Below are 21,070 nucleotides of genomic sequence, written 5' to 3' on the forward strand. Positions count from 1 at the left end.
TTGTGTCCTGGGGTTTCCTTTTGCTATTGCTTCTACCCTATGTACCTTAGGTTGAGTTATATCTCTTTTGTCCGAGCTGTTTTCTTTGTTATGCTTGAGCTGTTTATTTAGTAATCCCTCTCTCTTTTTTCTTTGCTGTAGGACTTGTTAACCATGTCTTCTCGCAAAAATATTGTTGAGACATCTTACAAGGTCCCCGAAGGTATGTCCGACTGGCTGGACTCCCTGTCCTGATGTGTGTCTCCGTAGTTAATTCTGAATTCTGCACGGAGCTTAGAAAGTATCAACGAATCTGTAGTAGTGGGGATCAGGAGAAGAACTACGAGTTGGTGGCGCCGGATTCTGATGAGAGGTTTGCTTTCCTTCTCTAACCCAGGGGGAATGCCCCTTCTTTTATGCTTACGATTACTTTTTTAGCCAGATGAACATTACCCTACCTTTTACCTCTTTCGTGACTAACTTGCTGTGGTCATGTAATGTAGCTCCATCCCAGCTCCATCATAACACATGGGGCTTTATTAAGATTTTTCAGTTTCTTTCCCAAGAGTTGGATGTCAAACCTTCTCAAACTCTCTTTCTTTATCTTTTTGTTTTGACTAAGCCCGGGATCTCTTCAAAAAAGAAAGCTTCTTGGATTTTCTTTCGGTCTGCTCAAGGACATAAAGTGTTTGCTATGTATGACGAGTCTTTTAGGGACTTTAAGAATTACTTTTTTAAGGTCCGAGCTGTTGAGGGAGCTCGACCATTTTTCTTAGAGTCGAATAACGAACATGCCTTACCCTTGTGTTGGCAAAATAATATTGTAGTGTCTCGATACTCGTGGGAGATGCTTGATGAGGTCGAGCAGGCTTTTGTGGATGTATTGGAAGATATTTGGGGGCAACCTCCCCTTGTCAATACAAAGAGATTTTTGGGGGACCCTTCTCTTGTTCGAGCTAAGCTGGGTAATGACCGACTTCCTTCGCTCTGGTTTACTTGCTTTTGCTTCTTTTTCTTCCAGTTTGTAACCTGTTTTTTGATTGATTTGCTTTTCAGAGATGGCAAAGACCAACGATTCCTGAAAGCCTTTAAGAAGTCGAGGAAGGCTACCACTGCCAAGAACATCTCGGATAAGGCTGTAGGGGAGGAATCTTCTCAAGTTCCTCCTAAGAAGTTGATCTTGAGCTTTGCTGGGCCTAGGAGGATGATTCCAACTCCTCAGGTCCATTTGGTTGATCCTCCCCAGACCTCTGCTGCTACTTCCTCCCCTACTGTTAGCCCTCCTCCAAAAAGACAGAGGACTGTTGAGCCTTTCAATTTGGACGCCCCTGACTTTGATGCCGTTGGGTTTGTTGATCAGCAAGTTGCTCCTTATGGTGTTGTTCTTACTGATGATGTCTCCCTCCTTCGTCATTTGGACTTTATTACCCGGAGCAGTATTAAGATGGCACATATGGAAGCAGCTTTATACCGAACTACCCAAGATCTTCCCATTCATGCAAACAAAGGCTTTTATGGAGGAGGCTAAATCGAAGTTTGACAGGATCAAGGGGTTGAAAGAGGAGCTTGAGTTAAAGGTGGCGAAGCTAGAAAAAGAGTTGAAGGGTGAGAAGACTCGGGCTACTACTGCGGTGGCTTCTGCGAACTTGGCTGAGGAGATGGCACAGAAGCATAAGGAAAGCTATGTCTTAACTTATGGTGAGATGTTTGAGCTCAGGGAGAGGTTAGACTCTGTTTGGACTAACTATATTGAGCTCCAGGGGCATCTTGTAGGCAGCGTGAATGCTGCTTGTGAGAATTTGAAAGCTCAGGTTTGAGTTCTTGTGCCCGAACTTGACCTCACCCTATTCAGCTTGGACAACATTGTAGTAGATGGTAAGATTGTCCCTGATGGCTCAGATGATGATGATGTAGATGTAGATCCTCTTCTTGTGCCATCTGCCAAATCCTCTGCTACTCTGACTTCTTCAACTCCTACTACTGAGGTCGGCCAGTCCGAGTCCGCCCCTGATGTTCAGATCCTGAACCGGGATGATGGGACTGTAGATGCAATTCCCATGAGGATCGTCTATCCTTCGTCAACTCAGGGTGCTGCTCACGATGAGAACCTAGATCTTTGATGAATTTTATTTGATGTTTTGTACAGCCCGGTCTGTGGACTTTTGAACCCTTACTTTTGTAACTTGTGGTCTTTGACTTGGATATTTTGGTTGCTTTTCTATAGTAACTCTTTGTAGAAAAACAAAGTAGTTTCCTTAAGTACTTGAGGTCGATTTTTGTTTTTGGGTGGCCTCTTGAGTCTCTTATTATGCCAGCTTTGTTCTTTCTTGATATGTTTTGTATGCAGCTTTGTTCGGCACTTCCGGGCATTTTTAGAGTGTTAGCATCTAGATGTCTGACCTCCTTTTATTTTGCTTTCTACGTTTTAGTCGAAATGGCTTTTGAGGCTGGCTTGGTTTGACTTATTCTTTGTGGTTCTCCCATGGTAGGTCGATTTTGGTGAAGTTATGGTTGAGCCGTGCATGTCTTTCATTAGGCTTTTTAGTAATCCCTTGGGTTTACTTTTTACAGCTCTGTTGCTTGGAATTGGCTTAGACCAACTTCTTCATCTCGGTTTGCCTAAGTTATTTCTAGTAATCCATTTTATTTGGACCTTGTCAGGTTTCTTTTTATGGATTACTTTTTGTAGCTTTGTCGGGCCGATTTCGTCATTGTTGGTCCCTTCTAAGTTATTTCTAGTAATCCATTTTATTTGGACCTTGTCAGATCTCTTTTTATGGATTACTTTTATAACTTTTTGTAGCTTTGTCGGGCCGACTTCATCATGTCGGTCCCTTCTAAGTTATTTCTAGTAATCCATTTTATTTGGACCTTGTTAGGTCTCTTTTTATGGATTACTTTTATAACTTTTTGTAGCTTTGTCGGGCCGACTTCATCATGTCGGACCCTTCTAAGTTATTTCTAGTAATCCATTTTATTTGGACCTTGTCAGGTCTCTTTTTATGGATTACTTTTATAACTTTTTGTAGCTTTGTCGGGCCGATTTCATCATGTCGGTCCCTTATAAGTTATTTCTAGTACTCCATTTTCAGGGCTGGCCAGGCCTCTTTTCTATGGGTTACTTTTTATAACTTTTTGTCGCTTTGATCTGGTCTGACTTCTTTTATGTCGGTCCATTCTAAGTTATTTCTAGCAATCCATTTTTTGTTTCAGACCTCGTCAGGTCTCTATTCATGGATCGCTTTTTAAAACTTCTTGCATTATTCAATTTATGTCACTTTTCATCTTGCCGATTTTGATCCTCGCTTGGCCTGACCTTTGATGAATTTGGTTTTCATCTTCGTCAACCTTATCATGATCGAGCAATGAATTTGGTTTTCACTTTTGCTGATCTGTAGCTTTATAATCGAGCGATGAATTTTTGCGTTTCATATTAATGCGTCTTGATAAAGAGAATTTGTAGAAAATCTGAAAAAACTTTATTCAAAAATAGAAAATATGCAAATATATACATGTGGGTGCTCACCTTTCTTAGATCAGGTAATTTTGCAAATCTTTGGCTTGGCACCTCATTAAAAAACCTTTTTCAGGAAAAAGAGTGCACTTTTGTCCTAAGATCTTTTTATTACCTTTTAACTATAATACCTTCTTAGGTTGCAACGTGTCATGCTCTTGGTAACTCTCGCCCCTCGAGTTCAGACACTTTGTAGTAGCCTTTTCCCAGTACCTCTGTGACTCGGTAGGGTCCTTTCTAGTTAGCCGCTAGCTTTTCTTCTCCGGGTTGACTTGTTCCGTTATCATTTCAGATTAGGATTAGGTCATTGTTGGTGAAGCTTCGCTGCACTACCTTTCGATTGTATCTTAAGGCCATCCAGCATTTTAGCGCTTCTTCTCTAATCCAAGCTTTTTCTCGGACTTTTGAGAGTAGGTCGAGCTCTTCCCTTTGAAGTTAGGAGTTAGCTTCTTCACTGTAGAGGATCATTCTAGGAGATCCTTCTTCAACTTCAACCGGCATTATTGCCTCCATTCCATAAGCCAATTGGAAGGGTAATTTCTTTATGGTAGAGTGTGGAGTTGTCTGATATGCCCATAGGACTTGTGGGAGCTCTTCAGCCCAGGCTTCCTTTGCGCCCTGTGGCCTCCGTTTTAACCCGACTAGTATGACTTTATTTGCAGTTTCTGCTTGTCCATTAGCCTGCGAGTGTTCTACGGATGTGAATTGGTGCTTTATCTTCAGGTCGGCTACCAACATTCTAAAGCCTGCGTCTGTAAATTGAATGCCATTGTCTGTGGTAATGGAGTAAGGAACCCCAAACCTCGTGACAATGTTTCTATATAAGAATTTCTGACTTCTTTGGGCAGTGGCATTGGCTTGGGGCTCTGTCTCAATCCATTTTGTGAAATAATCTACCCCTACACTGAGGAATTTGACATGTCCCGATCCTTGTGGGAAGGGCCTGAGGAGGTCGAGTCCCCACTTTGCAAATGGCCAAGGTGATGTTACCCTGATGAGTTCTTCAGGTGGAGCGATGTGGAAGTTAGCATGCTTCTAACATGGTGGACGTGTCTTAACGAACTTGTTGGCTTCTTTTTGTAAAGTCGGCCAAAAGAATTCGGCTCAGAGTACTTTCTTGGCAAGAGCTCGTGCTCCGAGATGATTGCCACATGTGCCACTGTGTATTTCTTCTAAGACCTCTTTTGTGTTAGAGGCCGGCACACATTTTAGTAGAGGTGTTGAAATCCCTCTCTTATATAAGATGTTATTTATGATAGTGTAATATTGTGCCTCCCGCTTTAGCCTCTTTGCCTCCTTCTTATGTGTAGGGAGTATCTCTGATTTGAGGTAGCTGATTATGGGAGTTATCCAATGTTGATCCTGACCTGATATGGCTATGATTTTTTCTTCTTCTAAGATTGACGAGTTCTGGAGAATTTCCTGGATGAGGTTCCTATTGTTGCCCTCTGGTTTGGTGCTGGCTAATTTTAAGAGTGCGTCAGCTCGAGCATTCTGTTCCTGAGGTATATGTCGGATCTTGCATTCCTGGAATTGTCTAAGTTGTTCCCTGGTTTTGTCCAGGTACTTTTTCATAGCAGGATCTTTGGCTTGGTATGTCCCTGCTATTTGTGAGGTGACAACCTGTGAATCGCCAAAGATGACAAGTTTTTGGGCTCCGACTTTTTTAGCCAGCTTGAAACCAGCCAATAGCGCCTCATACTCAGCCTGATTATTGGAAGCAGAGAACTCGAATTTTAGGGAGAGTTCGATTTGGGTTCCCTGATTACTTTCTATTATTACTCCTGCTCCACTCCCGTTTTTATTTGAAGAGCCTTCTACATATAGATTCCAATTTGTAGGGATTTCCGGGGTGTTAGTGTACTCCGCAATGAAGTCGTCCAGATACTGTGATTTGATGGATGTCCGAGCTTCATATTGAAGATCAAATTCCAACAACTCGACTGCCCACTGTAGGATTCTCCCTGCTAAATCATTTTTTGCAAAATGCCTTTCATGGGCTGGTTGGTCCGAACTTTAATGGTGTAAGCCTGGAAGTATGGGCGAAGTCGTCGAGAGGTTAATATGAGAGCGTATGCGAGCTTTTCTATCTTTTGATAGTTTAGTTCAGACCCTTGTAGTGCTTTACTGATGAAGTATATAGGTTGTTATCCACTTTCGTCCTCTCTGACTAGTGTTAAGGCTACCGCCCGACTTCCTACTGCGAGGTATAATATCAGTGTTTCTCCTTCCCGTGGTTAGGTAAGAATGGGTGGTTGTCCTAGAAATCTTTTGAAATCTTGGAAGGCTTGCTCGCTTTCTGATGTCCATTTGAACTTCTTTCCCTTCCTTAGTGTGGCATAGAAGGGGAGAGATCTTATGGTTGATCTGGCTAGAAATCTGGACAAGGCTGCCAGTCGCCCATTGAGTTGTTGTACTTCTTTGACACAGGTCGGGCTTTTCATGTCGAGTATGGCCCGGAACTTTTCTGGGTTTTCTTCGATTCCTCTTTGTGTGATCGTGAAACCCAAGAATTTGTCAGCTTCTACTGTGAAGGTGTATTTTGCAAGGTTAAGTCGCATGCCATGCTTCCTTATGGTATAGAACACTTGGGCGAGGTCGGATAGTAATGACTCCTCGCTTTGTGTTTTTACTAACATGTCGTCCACATATACCTCCATGAGTTTCCCGATATGATCTGCAAAGACCTTGTTCATTAATCTTTGATAAGTGGCTCCTGCATTTTTGAGTCCAAATGGAATGACGACGTAACAGTAGTTTACTTTTGGGGTTAAGAATAAGGTTTTTTCTTGATCAGGTGGGTACATCGGGATTTGATTGTATCCTGAGTAAGCGTCTATGAACGAGAGGTATCTGTATCTAGAGGAGGCGTCCACCAGAGCATCAATACTTGGGAGTGGATAGGGATCTTTTGGGCAAGCTTTATTGAGATTGGTGTAGTCGGTGCACATCTGCCACTTCCCATTTGATTTTTTTACTAAGACAACATTGGCTAGCCACAGCGGATATTTGACTTCTCTTATGAATCCTGCCTCCAGTAGAGCTTGTACCTGTTCTTCCACAGCTTGGGATCTTTCAGGTCTGAGTTTTCGACGCTTCTGTTGTACTGGCTGAGATCCTGGGTATACTGCCAACTTGTGGCACATTAGTTTGGGGTCTATACCCGGCATGTCTGCAGCCTTCCATGCGAAGAGGTTAACATTATCTTTTAATAAATGTATGAGAGACTCCTTTACATCTCCTCTGAGGATTGCGCCAATATTAGTTGTTTTATCTGGGACATCTCCGATCTGGACTTTTTCTATCTCGCCCTCGGGTTGCAGACGAAGTTCTTCCCGACCTCGAGTTCCCCCGAGTTCGATGGTGTGGATTTATTCTCCTTTGCCTCTAAGGTTCAGACTTTCATTGTAACAGCGGTGCGCTATCCTCTGGTCTCCTTTTATCGTAGCGATCCCTTTTGTAGTTAGGAACTTCATGCATAGATGTGGAGTCGAGACTACTGCGGCAACCTGATTTAGGGTTGTCTGACGTATTAGGGCATTGTAAGCTGAACTCACGTCGACCAAGATGGAGTCTATATTGAGTGTCCTTGACCGGTTTCATTTTTCAAAGGTTGTGTGTAGTGAGATGTATCCAAGTGGTTGGATTGGAGTGTCTTCTAGTCCAAATAAGTTGTTTGGATATGCTCTGAGTTCTTCTTCCTCTAGGCCAAGTTTGTCGAAGGCGGTTTTAAACAGGATATCAGCCGAGCTTCCTTGGTCTACCACTGTGCGGTGGAGATTAACGTTGGCCAATATGATAGTGATGTCCATGGGATCGTCATGCCCCGAGATGATGCATGCCGCGTCCTCTTTAGTGAAAGTAATAGTAGGGAGGTCGGGTGCTCCTTCTCCTCCTTCGACGTGGTATACTTCCTAAAGATGCCTTTTGCGAGATGATTTGGAGATTCCTGCTCCCGCAAATCCTCCATGTATCATGTGGACATGTCTCTCCGGGGTGCGATATGGTCATTCAGTTTGTTCGGCCTCTTCATCCCTTCTTCTTTTTCTAGGCTCATATCTCTTGCTGGCTAAGTATCGATCTAGTCTCCCTTCTCTTACCAATTTTTCTATGACATTCTTCAAGTCGAAGCACTCGTTGGTGGGATGTCCATAGATTCGACGGTATTCACAGTATTCCGTCTAATTTCCTCCTCCCTTTTTGCTTTTAAGTGGGCAAGGTGGTGGGATCTTCTCAGTGTGGCATACTTCTCGGTATACTTCCACGAGAGACACCCGGAGAGGGGTGTAATCGTGGTATTTCTTAATCTTCTCTCCATGCTGATCTTCTTTTTTCTTGAACTCTTTATCCTTATTTCGGGAGGAGTAAAAGGATCCGAATTTTGAGGTCTCCTAGTCGAGAGTTTTTCTCCATGTTGATGTACTTCTTTGCTCGTTCTTATACTTCATTCAGAGATGTGGGATGTTTCTTTGATATGGAGTGACTAAAAAGTCCCTCTCGTAGACCATTGATGAGACCCATAATGGCTGCTTCAGTTAGCAGACTTTGTATGTCCAGACATGCTTTGTTGAATTTTTTCATGTAGTTGCGAAGACTTTCCCGATCTCCTTGCTTGATCCCTAATAGACTAGGGACGTGCTTGGTTTTGTCCTTCTGAATGGAGAATCTGGCAAGAAACTTTCTAGCTAAGTCATCAAAGCTTGCGATGGACCTCGGGGACAGATTGTCGAACCATTTAATTGCTGTTTTTGTTAAGGTAGTCGGGAAGGCTTTGCACCGAATTGCATCTGATGCATCGGTGAGATACATTCTGCTTCTGAAATTACTGAGATGATGGCTTGGATTTGATGTGCCATCGTACGGGGTCATGTCGGGAGCTTTGAAGTCCTTTGGGATTTTGGCTTTTGGTGCACGAAATTGTGATCTCAATGGCGCCAACAACTTGGTACGCACAATTGTAATATCACTCTTTTTCACAACTTCGCACAACTAACCAGCAAGTGCACTGGGTCGTCCAAGTAATAAACCTTACGTGAGTAAGGGTCGATCCCACGGAGATTATCGGCTTGAAGCAAGCTATGGTCACCTTATTAATCTCAGCAGGCGAATTTTAATGGTTATGGAGTTTTAATAATTTAAAAGATAAATAAAACATAAAATAAAGATAGAGATACTTATGTAAATCATTGGTGGGAATTTCAGATAAGTGTATGGAGATGCTTTATCCCTCTTGAATCTCTACTTTCCTACTGCCTTCATCCAATCCTTCATACTCCTTTCCATGGCAAGCTGTATGTTGGGCATCACCGTTGTCAATGGCTACTTCCCGTCCTCTCAGTGAAAAAGGTCCTCTACGGTTTCCCACATGGCTAATCAGCTGTTGCTTCTCGATCATGTAGGAATAGGATTTACTATCCTTTTGCGCCTTTCACCACGCCCTACAGTCGCGAGTTTGAAGCTCGTCACAGTCATCCCATCCTATATCCTACTCGGAATACCACAGACAAGGTTTAGACTTTCCGGATCTCAAGAATGCTGCCAATGGATTCTAGCTTATACCACGAAGACTCTGATCTCACGGAATAGAAGGCTTTGTTGTCAGGAGAGGCAACCATGCGTCGTGGACCAAGAATCCAAGAGATACACACTAGCTTTCGCAGGTAGAACAGAAGTGTTTATCAGGCACACGTTCATAAGTGAGAATGGTGTTGAGTGTCACAGATCATCATATTTATCAGGTTGAAGTGTGAAGGAATATCTTAGAATAAAAATAAGCATGAATTGAATAGAAAACCGTAGTAATTGCATTAATACTCGAGGAACAACAGAGCTCCACACCTTAATCTATGGTGTGTAGAAACTCCACCGTTGAAAATACATAAGGACAAGTTCTAGGCATGGCCAAATGGCCAGCCTCCCCAAATGGCATGTGAATTCGAAAATAGGGAAAAAGACCCCTAGTACAATAGTAAAAAGTTCTATTTATACTAAACTAGTTACAAAGGTTTATAGAAATAAGTAAATGATGCAGAAATCCACTTCCGGGCCCACTTGGTGTGTGCTTGGGCTGAGCATTGAAGCTTTCACGTGTAGAGGTCTTCCTTGGAGTTAAACGCCAGTTTGTAACTTATTTCTGGCGTTTAACTCTGCTTTGCAACTTGTTTCTAGTGTTTAACGCCAGAATAGAGCAGAAAGCTGGCGTTAAATGCCAGTTTGCATCATCTAAACTCGGGCAATGGACTATTATATATTGCTGGAAAGCCCTGGATGTCTACTTTCCAACGCAATTAAAAGCGTGCCATTTGGATACCTGTAGCTCCAAAAAGTCTATTTCGAGTGCAGGGAGGTCAGAATCCAACGGCATCTGCAGTCCTTTGTCAGCTTCTGAATCAGATTTTTGCTCAAGTCCCTCAATTTCAGCCAGAAAATACCTAAAATCACAGAAAAACACACAAACTCATAGTAAAGTCCAGAAATGTGAATTTTGCTTAAAAACTAATAAAAATATACTAAAAACTAACTAAATCATACTAAAAACTATGTAAAAACAATGCCAAAAAGCGTATAAATTATCCGTTCATCAGCTTTCATAATTTCTTTAGTGAATGGGTCTTGATCTTTAGGGGGTTATCTTCATGACTGGATTGAGTAGTCTTGGCTTTTAGATCTACTTCAAGTTTTAAGAGTTTGTTTTCTAACTCTTTTCGTCGCTGGTGCACGAAATTGTGATCATCAAAAATGGCGCCAAAAACTTGGTAGCGCTCTCAAACATGAATCACACTTAGTCACAACTCCGCACAACTAACCAGCAAGTGCACTGGGTCGTCCAAGTAATACCTTACGTGAGTAAGGGTCGATCCCACGGAGATTGTTAGTATGAAGCAAGCTATGGTCATCTTGTAAATCTCAGTTAGGCGGATAATAAATGTTATGGAGTTTTCGAATAATAAATAAAGCAGAAAATAAAGATAGAGTTACTCATGTAATTCAATGGTGGGAATTTCAGATAAGTGTATGGAGATGCTTGTCCCTGTTGGATCTCTGCTTTCCTACTGCCTTTCTTCAATCCTTCTTATTCCTTTCCATGGCAAGCTGTATGTAGGGCATCACAGTTGTCAATGGCTACATCCCATCCTCTCAGTGCAAAAGGTCCAAATGCTCTGCCACGGCACGGCTAATCATCTGTCGGTTCTCGATCATGTTGGAATAGAATCCCTTGATTCTTTTGCGTTTGTCATCACGCCCATATACCACGAAGATTCTGGTCAAGGAATCCAAGAGATATGCGTTCGGTCTAAGGTAGAATGGAAGTGGTTGTCAGTCATGCGTTCATAGGTGAGAATGATGATGAGTGTCACGGATCATCACATTCATCATGTTGAAGTGCAACGAATATCTTAGAACAGGAATAGCTGAATTGAATAAAAAATAGTAGTAATTGCATTAAAACTTGAGGTACAGCAGAGCTCCACACCCTTAATCTATGGTATGTAGAAACTCCACCGTTGAAAATACATAAGTGATGAAGGTTCAGGCATGGCCGAATGGCCAGCCCCCAAACGTAATCAAAAGACTGAATGGTCAAAAGACTTGACAATCAAAGACACCGAATACAATAGTAAAAAGTCCTATTTATACTAGACTAGCTACTAGGGTTTACAGAAGTAAGTAATTGATGTAGAAATCCACTTCCGGGGCCCACTTGGTGTGTGCTTGGGCTGAGCTTGAACTTTACATGAGCTAATGCTTCTTTTGGAATTGAACGCCAAGTTGTAATGTGTTTTTGGTGTTCAACTATCGTTCGTGACGTGTTTCTGGCGTTTGACTCCAGAATGCAGCATGAAACTGGCGTTGAGCGCCAGTTTACGTCGTCTAATCTCGAATTAAGTATGGACTATTATATATTGCTGGACAGCTCTGGATGTCTACTTTCCAAAGCTATTGAGAGCGCACCATTTAGAGTTCTGTAGCTCCAGAAAATTCATTTCGAGTGCAGGGAGGTCAGATTCCAACAGCATCTGCAGTCCTTTGTCAGCCTCCTTATCAGAGTTTTGCTCAGGTCCCTCAATTTCAGCCAAAAATTACCTGAAATCACAGAAAAACACACAAACTAATAGTAAAGTCCAGAAAAGTGAATTTAGCATAAAAACTAATGAAAACATTCCTAAAAGTAGCTAGATTATACTAAAAACTATCTAAAAACAATGCCAAAAGCGTATAAATTATCCGCTCATCACAGCACCAAACTTAAATTGTTGCTTGTCCCCAAGCAACTGAAAATCAATTAGGATAAAAAGAAGAGAATATACTATAAATTCCAAAATAGCAATGAATATTAATTCTAATTACATGAGCAGGACTTGTAGCTTTTTGCTTCCGAACAGTTTTGGCATCTCACTTTCTCCTTTGAAGTTTAGAATGATTGGCATCTATAGGAACTTAGAATTTCAGATAGTGTTATTGATTCTCCTAGTTAAGTTTGTTGATTCTTGTACACAACTACTTTTATGAGTCTTGGCCGTGGCCCTAAGCACTTTGTTTTCCAGTATTACCACCAGATACATAAATGCCACAGACACAAAGCTGGGTGAACCTTTTTAGATTGTGACTCAGCTTTGCTAAAGTCCCCAGTTAAAGGTGTCCAGAGTTCTTAAGCACACTCTTTTTGCTTTGGATCACGAATTTAACCACTCAGTCTCAAGCTTTTCACTTGGACCTGCATGCCACAAGCACATGGTTAGGGACAGCTTGATTTAGCCGCTTAGGCCTGGATTTTATTTCCTTAGGCCCTCCTATCCATTGATGCTCAAAGCCTTGGATCCTTTTTACCCTTGCCTTTTGGTTTTAAGGGCTATTGGCTTTTTCTGCTTTCTTTTTCTTTTTCTTTCTAAATTTTTTTCGCAAGCTTTTGCTTTTTCACTGCTTTTTCACTGCTTTTTCTTGCTTCAATAATCAATTTCATGATTTTTCAGATTATCAATAGCATTTCTCGTTGTTCATCATTCTTTCAAGAGCCAACAATTTTAACATTCATAAACAATAAGATCAAAATTATGCACTATTCAAGCATTCATTAAGAAAACAAAAAGTATTGTCACCACATCAATATAATTAAACTAAATTCAAGGATAATTTTGAAATTCTTGTACTTCTTGTTCTTTTGAATTAGAAACAATTTTTTATTTAAGATAGGTGAAGGATTTATGGAATTATTTATAGCCTTAAGGCATAGTTACTCAATACTAATGATCATGAAGTAGAGACACAAAACATAGATGACATAATAAGCATAAAAACCGAAAAAAATAGAAAAATAAGAACAAGGAATGAATCCACCTTAGTGATGGTGGCGCTTTCTTCTTGAAGACTCAATGATGTCCTTGAGTTCTTCTATGTCTCTTCCTTGCCTTTGTTGCTCCTCCCTCATTACTCTTTGATCTTCTCTAATTTCATGGAGAATGATGGAGTACTCTTGACGTTCCACCCTTAATTGATCCATATTGTAACTCAAGTCTTCTAGAGAAGTGTTGAGTTGTTCCCAATAGTTGTTGGGAGGAAAGTGCATCCCTTGAGGCATCTCCGGGATTTCTTGGTGATGAGCTTCCTCATGCGTCTCTTGGATTCCATGAGTGGGCTCTCTTGTTTTCTCCATTCTTTTTCTTAGTGATGGGCTTGTCTTCCTTAATGGGGATGTCTCCTTTTATGATAACTCCAGCTGAGTAACATAGATGGCAAATAAGATGAGGAAAAGCTAGCCTTGCCAAGGTATAGGGCTTTTCGGCTATTTTGTAGAATTCAAGGGAGATGACTTCATGAACTTCTACTTCCTCTCTATTCATGATGCTATGAATCATGATGGCCCGATCCACAGTAACTTCAGATCAGTTGCTAGTGGGGATGACGGAACGTTGGATGAACTCCAACCATTCTCTAGCCACAGGCTTGAGGTCCAGTCTTCTTAATTGAACCGGCTTGCCTTTGGAGTCTCTTTTCCATTGAACTCCTTCAACACATATGTCCATAAGGACTTGGTCCAACCTTTGATCAAAGTTGACCCTTCTTGTGTAGGGGTGTGCATCTCCTTGCATCATGGGCAAGTTGAATGCCAACCTCACATTTTTCGGACTAAAATCTAAGTATTTTCCCCGAACCATTGTAAGATAGTTCTTTGGATTCAGGTTCATACTTTGATCATGGTTCCTAGTGATCCATGCATTAGCATAGAACTCTTAAACAATTAAGATTCTGACTTGTTGAATGGGGTTAGTCAGAACTTCCCAACCTCTTCTTTGGATCTCATGTCGTATCTCCGGAAACTCATTTTTCTTGAGTTTGAAAGGGACCTCGGGGATCACCTTCTTCTTGGCCACAACATCATAGAAGTGGTCTTGATAGGCTTTGGAGATGAACCTTTCCATCTCCCATGACTCGGAGGTGGAAGCTTTTGTCTTCCCTTTCCCTTTTCTAGAGGTTTCTCCAGCCTTAGGTGCCATCAATGTTAATGGAAAAACAAAAAGCTTATGCTTTTACCATACCAAACTTAGAATATTGCTCGCAGCAAGAGAAGAAAGAAAAGAAGAAGAAGAAGAGAAAATATGGAGGATAGTGGAGAAAGGTGTATTCGGCCAAGGTATAGGAGAGGGAGTTGTGTTGTGTGAAAATTAAGGAGAATAGAGGGGTTTATATAGTGAGGGGAGAGGGAGTAGGTTTGGCCATTTATGGTGGGTTTGGGTGGGAAAGAAATTTTGAATTTTGAAGGTAGGTGGGGTTTATGGGAAAGAATGGATGGATGTGAGTGGTGAAGGGGGTAATTGGGAAGAGAGATTGAGGTGATTGGTGAAGGGCAATGCCTTTGCATGCAATTCTGGCGTTTAAACGCCGAGGTGATGCATGTTATGGGCGTTCAACGCCCATGTGCAGCATATTTCTGGCGTTGAACGCCAGTTCCATACTTGTTTCTGGCGTTCAGCGCCAGCTCTCCTCAGGGTATATTCCTGGCGTTTAAACGCCAGGATGTTGCTTATTTCTGGCGTTCAACACCAAATCCATGCTCTGCTCTGGCGTTGAACGCCAGCCAGATGCTCCTTACTGGCGTTTAAACGCTAGTAAGTCTTTCCTCCAAGGTGTGATTTTTCTTCTGCTGTTTTTTATTCTGTTTTTGATTTTAATATTTTTTTACGTGACTCCACTTGATCATGAACCTAATAAAACATAAAAGAACAATAAAAATAAAAATAAAATTAGATAAATAAAAATTGGGTTGCCTCCCAATAAGCGCTTCTTTAATGTCAATAGCTTGACAGTGGGCTCTCATGGAGCCTCACAGGTGATCAGGTCAATGTTGTAGACTCCCAACACCAAACTTAAAGTTTGGCTGTGGGGATTCAACACCAAACTTCGAGTTTGGCTGTGGCCTCTCAACACCAAACTTAGAGTTTGATTGTGGGGGCTTTGTTTGACTCTGTACCGAGAGAAGCTTTTCATGCTTCCTCTCCATTGTTAAAGAAGAAGATCCTTGAGCCTTAAACACAAGGCAGTCCCCATTCAATTGAAGGACTAATTCTCCTCTGTTAACATCTATCACAGCTCCTGCTGTGGCTAGGAAAGGTCTTCCAAGGATGATGCATTCATCCTCCTCCTTCCTAGTGTCTAAGATTATGAAATTAGCAGGGATGTAAAGGCCTTCAACCTTTACCAACACGTCCTCTACCAATCCATAAGCTTGTCTTACTGACTTGTCTGCCAATTGTAATGAAAACATGGCAGGCTGTACCTCAATGATCCCCAGCTTCTCCATTATAAAGAGTGGCATAAGATTTATGCTTGACCTCAGGTCACACAGAGCCTTTTCAAAGGTTATGGTGCCTATGGTACAGTGATAAACCCATATTTTACGGTTTATCTTGTACTCAATTGAGTGGATTTTATCAACTCTTTACCCACTTATTCATACTATTTGCATGTTTTACATTTCCCTTCCTAATTATGTGCTTTGATTGAAAACATGCTTCTTTGGACTTATATTTGCTTATTATTAATCCCCTCTTATCACCATTAGATGCCTTGATATGTGTGTTAAGTGATTTCAGAGATTACAGGGCAAGAATGGCTTGGAGGATGGAAAGGAAGCATGCAAACTGGAAGGAATGCAAGAAGTTGGAAAAACTGCTAAGCTGTCCAGCCTGACCTCTTCGCACTCAAACGGCTATAACTTTAGCTACAGAGGTCCATACGACGCGGTTCCAGTTGCGTTGGAAAGCTAACGTCCGGGGCTTCGGTTTGATATATAATTTGCCATAGTTGCCTCGACGCCAGGCGACGCGAACGCGTGGGTCACGCGGATGCGTGACCTAGCCAACAACCAATCCGCGCGGTCGCGTGGACGACCCGGCCGCGTCACTTTTCCGCGACCTGTACGGACCAGAAAGCGCTGGAAGTGATTTCTGGGCTATTTCTGACCCAGTTTTTGGCTCAGAGAACACAGATTAGAGGCTATAAAGTGGGGGAATGCATGTATTCATAATCAAGCACTCATAATTCACTTTTTACAGTTTTAGATGTAGTTTTTAGTGAGAGAGGTTCTCTCCTCTCTCTCTTAGGATTAGGATTTAGGACTTCTCTTAGTTTTAAGAGTGACTCACAATCCCAGGTTCTTTATTTTTATTTATCCCAATTTAATTTATGAACTTTTCCATGTTAAGATTTGAATATTTTATTTAATGATATTTGAAGCATTTCAGTTTATGGTTGTTCCTTTTTATTATTCCCAATCTGAGGATATTGTTATTCTAGTAGATTTAGTTTTTTCCCTTTGGCCTTGGCTAAATAATTGGTGACTCTTGAGTTATCAAACTCATTGTTAGTTGAGAATTGGAATTAATTCATCTACTTAACTTACCTTCATAGTTAGAGGTTAACAAAGTGGGAGAAGAATCTAATTCTCATCACAATTGATAAGGATAACTGGGATAGGACCTCCAGTTCCCATACCTTGCCAAGAGTTTATTTTATAGTTATTTATTTATTTTTCTTATTATTTTTTATACAACATACTGCCCAACTAACCTTTTACCTTGATCCAAAAAAACCCCAAACACACTTTTTCATAACCAATAATAAGAACATACCTCCCTGCAATTCCTTGAGAAGACGACCCGAGGTTTAAATACTCGGTTAACAATTTTTAAAGGGGTTTGTTACTTGTGACAACCAAAACGTTTGTACGAAGGGATTTTTGTCGGTTTAGAGACTATATCTACAACGCGACTGTTTTTATGACATTCTTCACTGGTAAAAATCCTAACGTCACTCCCTTGTCATAGTTGCACTTATGTCTGTGAGGGGTTCGCAGAAAATGGCACCGTTGCCGGGGAATTGCAAACGTGTGCCTTATTATTGGTTATTGTAAATATTTTTCTAAAAAAAAATATTTTTCTTTTATCTGTTTATTTGTTTCTCCTTTTTCCCCTTTATTTCTGATAACTACTATGAATTCTCACCCCTCTCGCTTTGAGTTTGGTTCTAACTTTGTTGAAAGGAATGGAAGCTATAACAGGAATATGCATCAAGGTCTCAACAATCAAAGATGGATGGAGCCGAGAGGATCGAATCAACCCTTTAGGCAACAACATCATCCTAGATATCATGGACAAAGACCATTTTACAATGCATGCTCAACTGATAGATTTGGTGGACCGCCTTGTAGCTACCAACAAGCCCCACCCTGTGCTCAGAGACCATTGCTTCTAGACGCTTAAATACACAAGGATTAGCCACAGCCCCATGTGGACAGTCTAGTGAAGAGCATAGCATAAAGGAGATACCAGAAACTCCAGTGGACAAGACAGAGCATGAATTCATACTAGAACAAATAGAAGAAGTTATCATTGTTCAAGAAGAAGAGCTGGTTGAAGACTTAGGAGACGCAGAACCTCCACGGGAAAGACAAGACATAGAGCCTCCTTCCAAGACGGTTGAAATTGATGCTGAAGAGGGTGTACAACCTCCAAAGCATATCATGGTTGAAGACTTGGAAGAGGTTGATCAAGAGATGGAGATTCAAGAAGAAAAAGCACAACCACCCATGCTCTTGGTAAGTAATGAAGAAAAGATTAAAGTGGAAGAAAGCTACCAAAAGGAAGAGGTTGAAATTGAAGAAGCTTGCAAAGACGTGGTAGTTATCAGAAAGGAGCACAAGGGAGTCGAGCTTGCAATTTCATTAAAAATACCTCCCCCTAAGTTGCCATCATCCTTCACAACATTCAAGTGGATAAAATTCATATCCCATAGCTTTCTAATTCCACTTGAATATGGGCTACTGGAGACGGATGGTCAACTTAGAGCTCTTTGTGGCATTAAGAGTAAAAGGAAGATGGTCAGTGGTAAGAATTGTCCTGCAAAGTTCATTATGGTTGGAAGCTTTAAGTTTAAACGCAAAGGTTGGTATAGAGCTCAACTGAATGGGTCTAGGAAGCTGTTTGGTCGCTGCAGTGAGAATTCAGATCACCTTTCAACCGGCTGGAAAAATGCAAATCAAGACAAAAACGGGTGTAAAGGTAAAGTTTGGGATCCTGGAATCTGTTCTGACATTTGTCACCCCGAGAGCCTAAGAATCTATTTGAAGCTTCGTAAGGGCTTTACGTGCTTAGTTTGGGACCCCGGAGGCTACTGGAAGTACAAACATTGGTGGGGATTCCTAGATCAGTATAAGCATAAACCATCATAACAGGAAGCTCATCAAATGTCCAACTTAAGGACAATAACTAAAAGTGCTAGGTGGGAGACAACCCACCATGGTATGATTGTTCATTTTGCAAATTTTAATTTTATTTAGTTTTCTTTGTTTTTGAATTTTATTTTATTTTATTGAACCTGGAATCATGCATAGCATTCACATTAAGCATTTCATTCTGCATTTTGCATAAAAAAAAATGCCACGCGACGCGACCGCATCAGCGACGCGTCCGCGTCGCAAGGAGAGAAGAGAAAAATAAAAACGAACAGAGAGTCACGCTGGAGCGTGGCTGGAGGCGTGCCAATGGCACAAATCAACCCACGCGACCGCGTCGCTGATGCATCCGCATCGCATGGGAATAATGGCCTCCCACGCGACCGCGTGACCCACGCGGTCGCGTGACCTAGATTTCGACGTCAAAGTGGTGCACACCCAAAAGTTGTGCAAGAGTGGTGCTGGATTGGTGCTGAACGCATAATCCTTCCCACGCGGCCGCATGACCCACGCGACCGCGTCATATTCCTTTAAAGCCCATTCATGCGATCGCATGCCTCATGCGATCACGTCACTTAAAATTTGGCACTAATAAGATTTTGAACAAAGAATTGTGCGAGCGCGAGGCTGCACTCACGCCACTAGCACAAATTGAGTCACGCGATCGCCTAACCTTATTTGCGCACCACGCGACCGCGTCACCCACGCGACCGCGTCGCCAACGTCGCACAACCTATCCAAATTAGTGCCAATTTTCTTATCTTTTCTTCTCCGAATCCTTATTCTTCTTATCTTTTCTTATTTCTTTCTTCTTCCTTTCTTATTTTCTCTTACTTCTAATTATTTAATTTATTTGCATCCTTTCATTCATTGCGTATTTTTTTTTCTAAAATTATTATTGGTGTTCAAATATTCTTATTCAACTGTTACATCTTTTCTGGTATTTTCTTGATGCTTAGTGACTTGTTTAATTCTGATTGAGTAATATTATTTAAATCAATGCCAATCTTTTATATTTGTATTACTTTTGCATTGACATAAATTTATATTATCTCTCTTTCCCATTGTTGCAAATTTTGCACCATTGATTTGCCATGTCCTTCCACTATTTTCTCACTTGCATGTTGTAGCTACCATGTAAATGAGACCATTATTATTTGGCATTAACCCACCCATACTTTATTTATTTTCTTATCTTTATTTTTGGGTTACCTTTCTTCTTTTCCTCTTCTTTCAGGATGGCCACCGAAAAAGGAAAGGAAAATAGCAAAATCCTTGGAAAAAAGCATCAGTTAGAGAAGACCCGTCCACCTGCACATCTCAGCATGCACCGAGGACGGTGCAATCTTTAAGTGTGGGGAGGTCGATACCGATCTCCATGGGTTAGTACTTTCTTGTCTCAAACAGCAATGTTTAAATTTTCTTTGTAGATTAGTTGTTGCATTTGCATATTTGTTTGATATTTACGTATTTTACCACTTGGTTAAAGTAATATTTTCTTTTTCAAGAAATCTTTTAGAGCATTTCACTAATTTGAATAAAATTTAATGTTACACTTGTTTGAAGAAATATTATTTTAGAACATGGATTAGAGTTCAAACACACAAAACCTGTGAGATTTTGAACCTATTTGAGTTGGTTGCATTTTATCAACCAAAATTTTTTTTTAGTGTGTAATTTTCTCTCTAAAACTGTGATCTTTGTCTTGCTTAATTCTATATTTCCATTGTTTAATGTATGCATGCACTTATATGATTGAGGCCTTGTTTCACTGAGCTTACATACCCATATAGCCTTAACCCTCCATTATCCCTTGCAAACCAATTTGAGCCTATTTTACCCATTTGTTCTTTATTTTAGCACATCATTAACTCTAAGCGAAAAACAATAATGTCCTTAATTTGAATCCTTGGTTAGCTTAGACTAATGAGAATGCTTATGATTTAAGTGTGGGAAAGTGGGTTTCGAAACATTTGGTTTGAATAATTGGGTGTTGTATATTTTAGTGAAAATGTGCAAAATAATGGTTGAGCACATGTTATTGCATTCAATACTTTAATCATATGCATTGAAAAAAAATAAAAATAAAAAGAAAAAAATAAAAAGAAAAAAAGAAAAGAGTAATTAATAAAAGGGGACAAAATGCCCCAAAATAAATAGTGAAATCAATGCATATGAGCTGTACTCAAAACTTGGAATGCATAAACATGTGAGAAGCACAGTTAATGGGAAGATAGATTTTGTATTTTAATTAAATGGATTGTCTTAAGTTAGGTGGAAAGTTTATGTTAATTAAGGATTCATATTTTAGTCCACTTGGCCAAATACAATCCTACATTGACCCTAACCCCATTAAAACCCTTAAAAGACCTCTTGATTTGTGTATTGGTGCATTAAATTTATGTTGATTGTTAGATGAAGAGCAAGCCTTAGAAAGCAAGGTTAGTAGAGAATTGAGAGATCGAACCTTAAACACCTGAGTGATTAGAGTGTATACACTACCAGTAACGGTTCGATGCTCAATTCCTTGTTCCCCGCTTTCATAAGCTATTTTCTTCTTACAAGTCTATTTGTGCTTTATTTTTATGATTTGAATTAGCGAAATCCAGTTCATGTATGTTCTTAAAAGAATTGTTTACTTTTAACCAAGTAGGTAGAAGCATTTTGCATTTAGTTGCATTCATAGGTTGCATCTCATACATTCTATCATTCCTCTTCATCTCTTTATAGTTTCTCTTGAGCTTAGCATGAGGACATGCTATTGTTTAAGTGTGGGGAGGTTGATAAACCACTATTTCATGGTTTATTTTGTGCTCAATTGAGTGGATTTTATCAACTCTTTACCCACT

Source organism: Arachis duranensis, chromosome 6 (genome assembly GCF_000817695.3).
Source record: "Arachis duranensis cultivar V14167 chromosome 6, aradu.V14167.gnm2.J7QH, whole genome shotgun sequence".
Classification (NCBI taxonomy): Eukaryota; Viridiplantae; Streptophyta; class Magnoliopsida; order Fabales; family Fabaceae; genus Arachis; species Arachis duranensis.